The sequence below is a fragment of the Triticum aestivum genome, chromosome 5B (assembly GCF_018294505.1).
Source record: "Triticum aestivum cultivar Chinese Spring chromosome 5B, IWGSC CS RefSeq v2.1, whole genome shotgun sequence".
In the NCBI taxonomy this organism is placed as follows: domain Eukaryota; kingdom Viridiplantae; phylum Streptophyta; class Magnoliopsida; order Poales; family Poaceae; genus Triticum; species Triticum aestivum.
Window position 1 is genome coordinate 89,051,964 of NC_057807.1, and position 13,043 is coordinate 89,065,006.

Genomic DNA, 13,043 nt, shown 5'->3' on the forward strand with positions numbered 1-13,043 from the left:
GAAGTGAGCGATCGGTCCCACCGAGATTGCAATGTAAACTCTCTGTTTTCTTTTTGTAACATTTCGGTCTCACCGAAAAGAGCAAATCGGTCCCACCGAGTTTACCTGACCAACTCTCTGGTTAGCTTATTACCAAATCGGTCTCACCGAGTTTGTGTAATCGGTCTCACCGAGATTACGTTACGCCCTAACCCTAACCGAATTGGTCCTACCGAGTTGCATGTCGGTCCCACCGAAAATCACTAACGGTCACTAGGTTTACTAAATCGGTCCGACCGAGTTTAACGATTCGATCCCACCGAGTTTGGTAAATTGTGTGTAACGGTTAGATTTTGTGTGGAGGCTATATATACCCCTCCACCTCCTCTTCATTCGTGAAGAGAGCCATCAGAATGAACCTACACTTCCAACTTACCATTTCTGAGAGAGAACCACCTACTCATGTGTTGAGGCCAAGATATTCCATTCCTACCATATGAATCTTGATCTCTAGCCTTCCCCAAGTTGCTTTCCACTCAAACCCTCTTTCCACCAGATCCAAAACCTATGAGAGAGAGTTGAGTGTTGGGGAGACTATCATTTGAAGCACAAGAGCAAGGAGTTCATCATCAACGCACCATTTGTTACTTCTTGGAGAGTGGTGTCTCCTAGATTGGCTAGGTGTCACTTGTGAGCCTCCGACAAGATTGTGGAGTTGAACCAAGGAGTTTGTAAGGGCAAGGAGATCACCTACTTCGTGAAGATCTACCACTAGTGAGGCAAGTCCTTCGTGGGCGACGGCCATGGTGGGATAGACAAGGTTGCTTCTTCGTGGACCCTTCTTGGGTGGAGCCCTCCGTGGACTCGCGCAGCCGTTACCCTTCGTGGGTTGAAGTCTCCATCAACGTGGATGTACGATAGCACCACCTATCGGAACCACGCCAAAAACATCCGTGTCTCCAATTGCGTTTGAATCCTCCAAACCCTTCCCTTTACTTTCTTGCAAGTTGCATGCTTTAATTTCCGCTGCGTATACACTCTTTGCATGCTTGCTTGATTTGTGTGATGATTGCTTGACTTGTTCTAAAGTAGCTAAAATCTGCCAAACTCTAAAATTGGGAAAAGGTTAAGTTTTTATTGGTCAAGTAGTCTAATCACCCCCCCTCTAGACATACTTCAAGGTCCTACAACTTTCGTAAATCACTAAGTTACCTCAATGGGGATATGAATGTCCCCAAAATAAGCATTTCGTATTTCTTTTTGACAGTAGGTAGAGGTAGCTGAAAACTTCCAATAGTGATTGTTGGAGATTTTTCAATAACATTAATACCATCACTTGGAATTGTTTCTTCGGTCTGTATGCTCATTACCATTGATATGAAAAGTGACATTACTTTTATTGCAATCAATAACAGCCCCTTCAGTATTCAAGAAGGGTCTACCAAGGATAATCGACATGTTGTCATCCTCGGGCATCTCAAGTATAACAAAGTCAGTCAAAATAGTCACATTAGCAACAACAACGGGCACATCCTCACAAATACCGATAGGTATGGCAGTTGATTTGTCAGCCATTTGCAAAGATATTTTAGTAGATATGAGTTTATTCAAATCAAGTCTTTTATATAAAGAGAAAGGCATAACACTAACACCATCTCCCAAATCACATAAAGCAGTTTTCACATAGTTTCTTTTGATGGAGCAAGGTATAGTTGGTGTTCTCGGATCTCCAAGTTTTTTAGGTACTCCATCCTTAAAAGTGTAATTAGCAAGCATAGTGGAGATTTCAGCTTTCAGTATTTTTCTCTTATTAGTGATGATGTCTTTCATATACTTTGCATAAGGAGGCATTTCTAAGATATCATTCAAGCAAGTACGCAAAAAGACTGGCCTAATCATTTCAGCAAAGCGTTCAACTACTTCATTATCTTTCTTTTTAGTTGACTTAGGTGGAAAGGGCATAGGTTTTTGAACCCATGGTTCTCTTTCCTTACCATGTTTTATAGCAACAAAGTCTCTTTTATCATATCTTTCATTCTTGGGTTGTGGGTTATCAAGATCAACAGCTGGTTCTATATTAACATCATTGCCTGGTTCTTTGTTATTTGTTTGACTGTCTTCATGAACCTCATCATTATCCTTTTCATTATCAGAAGGTGAGTGTTCATTACCAGATTGAGTTTCATCATCAGAGATAGAAATTTCATTATCATCATTAGGAGGTTTCTCTACTTCAGGTTCACTAGAGGCAGGCAAAGTCCTATTATTTTTCTTCTTCTTTTTCTTTTTGGAAGGACTAGGTGCATCAGTGTTAATTCTTTGAGAGTCTTGTTCAATTCTCTTTGGGTGTCCCTCAGGGTAAAGTGGTTCCTGGGTCATTTTACCTCCTCTAGTTGCTACTCTAATAGAAAAGTCACTTATATTATTGTTCATTTCATCAAGCAACTCTCTTTGAGATTTAGCAACTTGTTATAATTGAGTTTGAACCATAGAGGCATGCTTTCCTACACCTCTAACATAATTTGAGATTCTAAATAACAAGTCACTTAAGAGAGCAATCATATCAAAGTTGTATTTCAATTGTTTCATAACATTTGCATTGAAGTGATCTTGCTTTCTAATGTAATTATCAAACTCATAAAGGCATTGACTAGGATGTTTATTACGAGGATCATCACTATCATTGAATTTCATTAAAGATTTTACCTCTACCACCTTAGGTGGTGGTGGTGCTTCAAGCCCATATATTTCTTCGATAGGTGGTAGAATTTTAACATCCTCTTCTTTAATACGATTTTCCTTCATAGATTTCTTTGTCTCTTGCATATCTTCAGGACTGAGATATAAGATACCCCTCTTCTTCAGAGTGGGTTTAATAGGTGTTTCAGGAGGAGTCCAATCATCATAAAATTTTAATACGCTATTCAACAATTCTTCAGCTTGCCCAATAGTTTGTTCCCTGAAAACACAACTAGCACAACTATCTAGGAAATCCCTAGAAGCATCGATTAGTCCATTATAGAAGATATCAAGTATTTCATTTTTCTTAAGAGGATGATCAGGCAAAGCACTAAGCAATTGGAGAAGACTCCCCCAAGCTTGTGGGAGACTCTCTTCTTCAATTTGCGCAAAGTTAAATATTTCCTGCAAGGAAGCTTGTTTCTTATGAGCAGGGAAATATTTTTCAGAGAAGTAATAAATCATATCCTGGGGACTACGCACACAACCAGGAGCAAGAGTATTATACCAAGCTTTAGCATCACCCTTTAATGAGAACGGAAATAACTTGATAATATAATAGTAGTGAATCTTCTCATCATGAGCAAAAAGGGTGGCTATATCATTCAACTTAGTAAGATGTGCCACAATAGTTTCAGTTTCATAACCATGGAAAGGATCAAATTCAACAAAAGTAATTAACTTTGGGTCGACAAAGAATTCATAATCCTTACCATCAATAAAGATAGGTGAAGTAGCAAACTCAGGATCACATTTCATTTCAGCATTCAGAGATCTTTCTTTATACTTGCATAATAATTTCTCTAGATCATCTCTATCCTTACAAGCAAGAATATCTCTAGTTGCCTCCTCACTCATAGTATAACCTTCCGGTACCTTTGGCAATTCATATCTAGGAGGACTAGCTCAAGTAGGTGTTTCAAGGTTTTTAGTTTCAAGTTCATCATCGGATTCAAAAATATCATGTTGTCTTACTCTAGCAATTTGTTCATCATGAAATTCACCTAGTGGCACATCATCATCAAGCAAGGTACTAGCATCATCATGAGTAGCATTCATAGCAGAAGTAGCATCATCAATAACTTGCGACATATCAGAATTAATAGCATGTGGTCGTGTTGCAAGTTTACTTTTAACAGAAGGTGAATCTAAAGCGGAGCTGGATGGCAGTTCCTTATCTCCCCTCGTCTTTGAGGGAAAATCTTAGTTTTAGCATCCTTCGGATTCTTCATAGTGATAATATGATAATAATCCCAAGTGACTCAACAAATATTTCTATGCTCCCCGGCAATGGCGCTAGAAAAAGATCTTGATTACCCACAAGTACAGGGGATCGCAACAGTTTTCGAGGGTAGAGTATTCAACCCAAATTTATAGATTTGACACAAGGGGAGCCCAAGAATACTTGCAAGTATTAGCAGATGAGTTGTCAATTCAACCACACCTAGAGATTAATTATCCGCATCAAATTGATTAGTATCAAAGTAATATGATGGTTTTGATGATAGTAGTAGCAGCAATAGTAACGGTAACAATGATAGCAGTGATTTTATAGCAGTAACGATAGCAGTAGCGATAGTAGTAACTTAGCAAGAACATATAAGGTAATTTCGTAGGAATTGGATCGGTGAATCGTTGGATGATATTCATCATGAGACATTCATAACCTAGGACGATACGACACTAGCTCCAGTTCATAAATATAATGTAGGCATGTATTTCGTAAATAGTCATACATGCTTATGGAAAGAACAAGCATGACATCTTTTGTCCTACACTCCCGTGGCAGCGGGGTGCTATTGGAATCTAAGGTATATTAAGGCCTCCTTTTAATAGAGAACCAGAACAAAGCATTAACACACGATGAATACATGAACTCCTCAAACTACGATCATCACCGGGAGTGGTCCCGACTATGTCACTCCGGGGTTACCGGATCATAACACGTAGTAAGTGACTATAACTTGCAAGATGGGATCTATACCATGGATATAATGGTGATAACATAAACGGTTCATATCTTAAATCATGGCACCCGGGTCCAAAGTGACAAGCATTAAGCATGGCAAAGTCATAGCAACATCAATCTCAGAACATAGTGGATACTAGGGATCAGGCCCTAACAAAACTAACTAGATTACATGATGAATCTCATCCAACTCCTCACCGACCAGCGAGCCTAAGAAGGAATTGCTCACTCCAATGGGGAGCATCATGGAATTGGCGATGGACATGTGTTGGTGATGACGAAGATCGAAGATCCCCCTCTCCGGAGCTCCAAACGGACTCCAGATCTGGCCTCCCGATGAAGAACAGGAGACGACGGTGGCTACGTCTCGTGAAATGCGATAATTATTTCTCCCTAGTTTTTCTGGAAAAATGTGATTTTATAGCGTTGGTTTCAGGGTCATCGGGACCACCAGGTGGGGAGAACCCACCTGGGCGTGCCTGGAGGGGGTGGCGCGCCCTGGTGGGTTGTGCCCACCCAGCCCCCCCCCCTCCGGTGGTTCTTAGATCCAGAAATTCTCTTTATTTGTATAAAAAATCCTCGCAAAGTTTCATTCCATTCCGAGAACTTTTATTTCTGCACAATAACACCATGGTAGTTATGCTGAAAACAGCGTCAGTCCGGGTTAGTTTCATTGAAATCATACAAATTAGAGTCCAAAACAAGAGGAAAAGCGTTAGGTAAAGTAGATATCACGGAGACGTATCACCACATGGCGGACACGACTTAGCAGTAGCGCGTGCGCCTGGAGCGCGTTGCTGCTATGGTGTTAGCAGCAGCGTGTTTCGCGGCCAGCGCTACCACCTTTTTCCTCCCCCTCTCCCCCTCCCCCATCCTCTCTTCCTTCACTTTCCCCTCCCACCTCCTCTCTCCCTCACTTTGCTTCTTCCTCACTACTTCTCCCCCCCATTACTCTCCTTCTTCTACCTATCTTTCTCTCTCTCTTTATTACTCCTAGCTAACTACACCACCTCCACTAATGCATCTCCTTTCTCTTTTTCCTTCCCCCTCCACTAGTTGAACTTGTCTTCTCCCAAACTAGCTAGATATCTAGATCTAGCTAGCATTTAGTGAAGTGATCTATGTACCTCCCTAACTAGATCTATAGCCTTGTCAAGAAGAGCTTTATCCACTTTTGGCCATTCCATAGGTGTGTGTGGCGACACAACAACATCATCACCGTGCTCGATCTCAAGATAGGTGATTTAAAAGTCATGCTTTTGCAAGAATGGAAATATGTGTACGTGTGTGATATGACATAATTGGGCGATATGATGGAAATTGTGTGTGTGGCATGACTTGCCACCGAATTGTGCTTGTGAGTTGCCTATGTTTTGCAGAAATGTCGACTTATTTCTGTTTCGGTGAATTCTAGGCAAACTCTATATGTCCTATTTTTAGGGAAGGTCGTGCCGAATTTTTGTATGACTTTGATGCATGCATGCATTTTTATAATCAATTTGTTTATTATTACCATGCAGGCGTTCATGATGGTCAGTGGAATGATGGTAGACAGGTGGTTGCGGTCGGTGATGCAGGACATGAAATAAAATAACCTGACAGAGGTTTTATGTCCGTGTCGAAGATGCAAAGGAGGAGTTTGGTTCGACACCTATGATGCGATGGCGCACCTGCTCATGACTGGTTTCATGGATGGCTATACTCGGTGGATAATTGAAGATGAGGATGATGATGTTGAGGGCGCCGATGGGGTAGGCAATGACGACACGGGGCAAGACGAAGAGTTGATCGATAATGGCGGCGGAGAAGGGGACAGACATGGTGGCGGGGAAGAGGCCGGACATAGCGGCAGAGAAGGGTCGGACATGGCGGCAGAGAAGGGGCCGGCAGAGAAAACATGGACTCCACGCCGCAGACTTCGTCGGTACTAAGTTCAATTGTGCGGGACCCTCATGTTCAAGCACTGCTTCAGCAAGGAGATGAGTACTAAGAGAGCTGCTTCTAGAGAGGAGGCCAAGCTGTAGCAACTGGTGGTAGACTCTAACACTCCATTGTATGATGGTTGTAATCCCGAGGTGACCTGCTTGAGTTTCACGCTCGAACTCCTGAAGACGAAGACTAAAAAAATGGACCGACACTAGCCTCGATGAGCTTCTCAAGTACCTAAAGGATGTTCTTCCCACGAGGAATCTATGTCCTACTAGTGTGGATGAGGCCAAGAAGATCTTGTGCCCTCTTGATCTGCCGCACATTAGATACCATGCATGCATCAATGATTGCATAATTTATCGGAAGGAGCACGCGGAAAAAACAAGTTGTCTGATGTGCAATGCTTCTCGACATAAGAAGGTCGGGAAGAAATCTCCCCAGTAAGTTGTATGGTACTTATCGATCACTCCCTGTCTAGAGCAGTATTTCATAGATCCCAAGGAAACAAAGCTCATGCGCTGGCACGCGGAGAGGAAGAAGCTCGACGATAGAGATGATCAGAAGCTGAGACACGTCATGGATGGAAGCCAGTGGAAAGCGTTCAACGGCGAATATCTGTATTTCGCATGTGATGCAAGGAACATCGTGCTCGGCGCGTGTACCGATGGCATGAATCCATTTGGCAACCAGAACACCAACCATAGCACATGGCCCGTGTTTGTATGGATGTATAACCTCCCTCTGGTTGTGCATGAAGTCGAAGTACATACACATGAGCATGCTGATTCAAGGGCCGAAACAACCGGGAAATAATATTAATCTGTATCTGGGGCTGATAATCCCCAAGTGCAAGGAATCACCGTAGCAATTTCCAAAGGTGGAAGTGATAAGTATGGAGTGTCGAACCCACAAAGAGCTAAAGGTAAGATCAATATTCCCTCAAGTCCTATCTGCCACGGATACGACTCTACGTACACCGAACGTTTGTTTCCAACTAGAAACGAGAAATAAAACTATGTTGTGGGTATGAAGAGGATAACTTTGCATGGTATCGCAGAGTTAAAATATAAAAGTAGGTGATGTTATCATAAAGTTCGAATATATTACTTAAGTATTATAAATAGCGAGTGTGGAATAATGATGGGTCGGTGTGCGGAACTGTCCTAGGCAATTGTTAACAAGATCGGTAATCATTACTGCAATTTCATATGAGGGAGAGGCATAAACTAACATAATTTCTCTTCTTCGATCATATGCACTTATGATTGGAACCCTAGCAAGCATCCGCAACTACTAAAGATCATTAAGGTAAAACCCAACCATAGCATTAAAGTATTAAGTCCTCATTATTCCCATACGACATGACCTACTTATCTGTGTTTGTGTTTCAGTCACTCACGCAACACAGACAATAAGCAAACCATGAACATATTGCAAACCCTACAGCGGGGATCCCTCATGCTTGCGCAACACGGAGGGCACCATAGGACAGAACCAATAATAAAACATGCAACTCAAACCAATCTAGATCATCAATCAACCCAAAGACAAAGGTAATCTACTCAAAACATCATAGGATGGCAACACATCATTGGATCATAATATGTGGCATAAAGCACCATGTTCAAGTAGGTGATTACAGCGGGGTGCGGGAGAGTGGACCGCGTAAAAGAGATGAGGATGGTGATGATGATGGTTATGTTGATGAGGACGATCACCGTGGTGACGATTCCCCTCCTGATGGCACTCCGGCGCCACCGAGAGAGAGGAGGAGAGGTTCTCAACCTTGTGCTTCCTCCTCCATGGCCCCCCTGGATGGGGAGAGGTTCTCCCTCTGGTCCTTGGCCTTCATGGCGATGATGGCCCCTCCGAGATCCTCCCCCATGACCTCAAGTGATGATGGCCCCCTCCGGCAGGGTGCCGGAGAGGGCCTAGATTGATTTCTCGTGGTTCTGGAGGCTTGCGGCGGCGAAACTTTCGATATCTCTTCTGTTATGTTTTTTTAGGATTTATAGGAGGGGTTGGCATTGGTTTCACATCAAGGGGGCCCACGGGGAGTCCACGAGGTAGGAGCACCCTCCCAGGGGGTAGGGCGCGCCCGCCACCCTCGTGGTGGCATCGGGACTCCCCTCCGGTAGCTTTTCGTTCTAGTATTTTTTATATTTTCCAAAAATATAATCTGTTGATTTTCAGCGCATTCCGAGTATTTTTATTTCTGCAGAAAAACAACACCAGAGTAGTTCTACTGAAAATAACGTCAGTCCGGGTTAGTTCTAATCAAATCATACCAAAATCATGTAAAAATATTATAAACATGACATGAATACTTCATAAATTATAGATACGTTGGAGACGTATCAGGGGCATGTGATGTTTTGGACATGTCATATTAATTTGTATTTGGACATGTCATATTTGGACATGTGATGTTTTGGACATGTCATATTTGGAAAATGATGATTATGTGCTGGGTAAATGATCCGAGTGGCCTATATTTTGCCGGAATGTTGATTCATTTCTGTTTCGATGAATTTCAGGCGCTTGATATGTCCACTTTTTAGCAAAGGTCATGCCAAAATTTTCCGTGAATTTTGGCATGACTTGTGCTAGAAAGTAGGCATATCGAGTGCCTGGATTTGCTGGGAAATTGCATTCTGGCAAACATAGATCTTTTTTATGTCATTTCTCATTTTTTATTAGTTTTAGAATTAAACGAGGAAACTTAATCATAGGAAACATGTCGAACAACGAAGAAACCGGGCTTTCTGACCAAGATGCAGACGAGATGGATTACGAGGGTGAACAACAGTACCTTGACTTTTTTTCTACTAAGCAGAGTCAAGGTTTGCAGGTTGGCCTCGATGATGGTACTGACTCCGACATCGACACCGACGGCGCCAAGACAGGCGGGGAAGGTACCGGCGCCGATGCCGCTACCGAAAAGAAGAAGCAGAAGAAGCAGAGGATACGAAAACCTAACAAACTCGGCATCAGATGACTGGTGATCACAAAGATGGCCCCTGGCAAGTTTGAGCCATTAGAGTCAGAAGAACCTCGCAAGTGCTATGGGAACCAAGTAGGATGCATCCTACAGGAATGCGTGAGCATCAACGATGATGACTTAAGGAGTAAAGAACATTTGAGGCAGTTGCTCCTGACAAAGTTGCACAAGAGATTCAAGTTCCCCGACCGGGATGATAGCATAGAGCAACCATGGGATGATCTGAAGATGAAAAAGATTAACAATCACGCCATGGGCATGTTCAGCAATGATTTGGCCTCTTGGAAAGGGAGGGTGAAACGAGCTATTGAGGCTGAGGAACCCCTGTCCAAGATTCTGGAGGAAAATCCGACACTTACGGAAGAGGAGTTCGAAAAGTTCAAGGACACTTGCGCTACCGAGGCAGCCAAGGCTAAGGCTACGAAATTCAAGAGCCTTCAGCAAAGGAACACAGTGAAGCATTGTCTCAGAAGCCGTGGCTACCTTGGCAAAAGGCCCATATGGGAGAAGGAGGATGCGGAACGTGAATCCATAGGTCTCACAGACTCCTTCTCGAAGTTCGCCAACCCCTTGGAGTGTGACTTCATCAGGGCCCGCTACAAGTGGGACAAGGAAAAGAAGGTTTTTTTACATGGACCAGATCACGAGGAAATTGATTAGACTACTGGTAATTATTCTTTTACCACCTTACATTTAGCTTCTGATCAAGTCGACTACACATTTGTAAATGGTTCACATTCCTTCTGCAGGAGAAGCAACACCAACTTCCAGCCGAAAGCCCTACTTCGTCGATGAGGCCCAAGTGGGACATCCCTTTCAATCGGGCCTTGAACGAACTTAAGGGACTCCCTTTGGACCAGCGGCCGCAATATGGACGTATGCACGGCGCCGGAGACGGCGCCATGTGGAAGGTCTTTTACAAAGAGGGCCCGCAGGCCAAGAAGGAGAAAAAGAAGTTTAGTCAGGCAGACATCGACAAGAAGGTGAAGCTTGCGTTCGAGAAAAAAGCAGCTGAGGACGCGAAAAAAGCAGCCGAAGAGAAAAATGAGTTGCTACAACAGGCAGTCGTTGTAGCTGTAGATGCCTGCAGAACTGATTTCTCTACTAACTTGATCCCGGCTATCATCAACTGGATGAAGGAAAATCCAGACAAGACGGTACATGATTTACCCATGCCTAGTTTCATCGGGAGCAACTCGGTGAACAACACCACCGCACCATCAACTGCTCACCCAACCGGGCCTGCTCCCGCACCCACACCCGCTCATAGCAGCTTGTCCTCAGTCTCTGGCGCGCTAGGCGGGCCTTCGTCTTTGGCTGAGCTCGATGCCCTCATGGTAATTACATGTCGCACCAACATATATCTAGAATATTCCATTTTCGTTGCCTTCCAGATGTTCTACGCCGCAGACATGTGTTTGTAGGCCGACGAAACCCCGTGCACCGTACTCTACTTGATCAAAGGCCAGAGCGTGGACGTGGGAAAGGGGGTGATAACAAAGCCCTTGGAACTCATGTTCCACAGCCAGCTGATGCCCCGTGGGCACTTCAGGGTTACCTTGTCGAGTGTGAAAAATTGGGGTACGAGGATTTGCCTCTTCTAGTATGGCTAGGGGGAGAGGACGACGAGACCCTGGTGTCTACTATGGAACCTTCTTCTTGTAGACGTTGTTGGGCCTCCAAGTGCAGAGGTTTGTAGGATAGTAGCAAATTTCCCTCAAGTGGATGACTTAAGGTTTACCAATCCGTGGGAGGCATAGGATGAAGATGGTCTCTCTCAAACAACCCTGCAAACAAATAACAAAGAGTCTCTTGTGTCCCCAACAAACCCAATACAATGGTAAATTGTATAGGTGCACTAGTTCAGCGAAGAGATGGTGATACAAGTGCAATATGGATGGTAGATATAGGTTTTTGTAATCTGAAATTATAAAATCAACAAGGTAGCAAGTAACAAAAGTGAGCAAAAACGGTATTGCAATGCTTCGAAACAAGGCCTAGGGTTCATACTTTCACAATGATAACATAATTGGATCATATAACTATCCCTCAACGTGAAACAAAGAGTCACTCAAAAGTCACTAACAGCGGAGAACAAACAGAGAGATTATTGTAGGGTACGAAACCACCTCAAAGTTATTCTTTCTGGTCGATCTATTGGGCTACGTAAAAGTACGGTTGAGCAATCGACATGATATATTTGCTCACATTCCACGCGAAGGTCATAATTCGCAGGAACATTCTATAGTCTTAGTCAGAGGAGGTAGAGTGAAAGATTCGCCAGGTGTGAAATCCCATCGTATTCGAGGAGTCAAGGATTTGCTGGGAATTCCGGATCGTAGAAAGGGAAGATCTAAATATGGTGCAGAAAGACCTAAATCAAAATGAATGGAAGATGCCTCTAGAACTTTTGGGTTCTTTTTTGGGTGCGATATGGAAGTAGCTAGCTCCCTTTCCCTTATTACGTTACCATTTCTCTCCGATATTCTTCGCTTAGAAGGGCTTGACTTACTTAACTTACCGCTTTCCCGAAACTAGCTAAAAAAGGGTCAGGTATGCCTGCCTGATGAGATAGGGTTTTTTCTAAAGCGGGAGCTGCTGACGGTATGGGCAATTTCTTAAGTTCTTTGATTGATTACGTCCCCGAGTGCTACCAAAGTTCCTCTAGTTCCTCAGCCAGATATTTCCCTTGCTAGACTTTCCCGATAGCGGAATCGATAGATGTTACCACGGAGCGGTACCTAGCAACCTTCATTCCTACTTTTCCATCTTGCCTTTTCTACTTGAGAGAATGCCTTTGACTGAGCAGCTCTTCCACTCATTTTATTAGAAATCAAACCTCTTCCCTTCAACTCGTACCGAAGGCTATGTCCTAGTAAGCATTTCCTCTGTTTCCTTGTTTCCCACCTCTGACCTTCCTCTATGACATGACCAGTCCACTAATAAGTTAGGTATCTTTGAAAAGTAAGACCATCCTCTTCCCTTCATCAATAGAAGAACTCCAACCATGCTTTCTTGAAATAGCAGTTATTGTCTTCCTGGTCAGCTTTCGACGAGTGACTCTTGGTTGTGGGGCCAGGGGATAAGTGTCACAAACAGCCCTAGAGTTTGTACTAAAATAACACCTTAAGACACACATCAACCAAAACCCTAATGCCACCTAGATACTCCAATGTCACCACAAGTATCCGCGGGTTTGATTATACGATATGCATCACACAATCTCAGATTCATCTATTCAAACCAACACAAAGAACTTCAAAGAGTGCCCCAAATTTTCTACCGAAGAGCCAAGACGAAAACGTGTGCCAACCCCTATGCATAAGTTCACAAGGTCACAGAATCCGCAAGTTGATCATCAAAACATATGTCAACTGGATCACGTGAATATCCCATTGTCACCACAGATAGACACATGCAAGACAT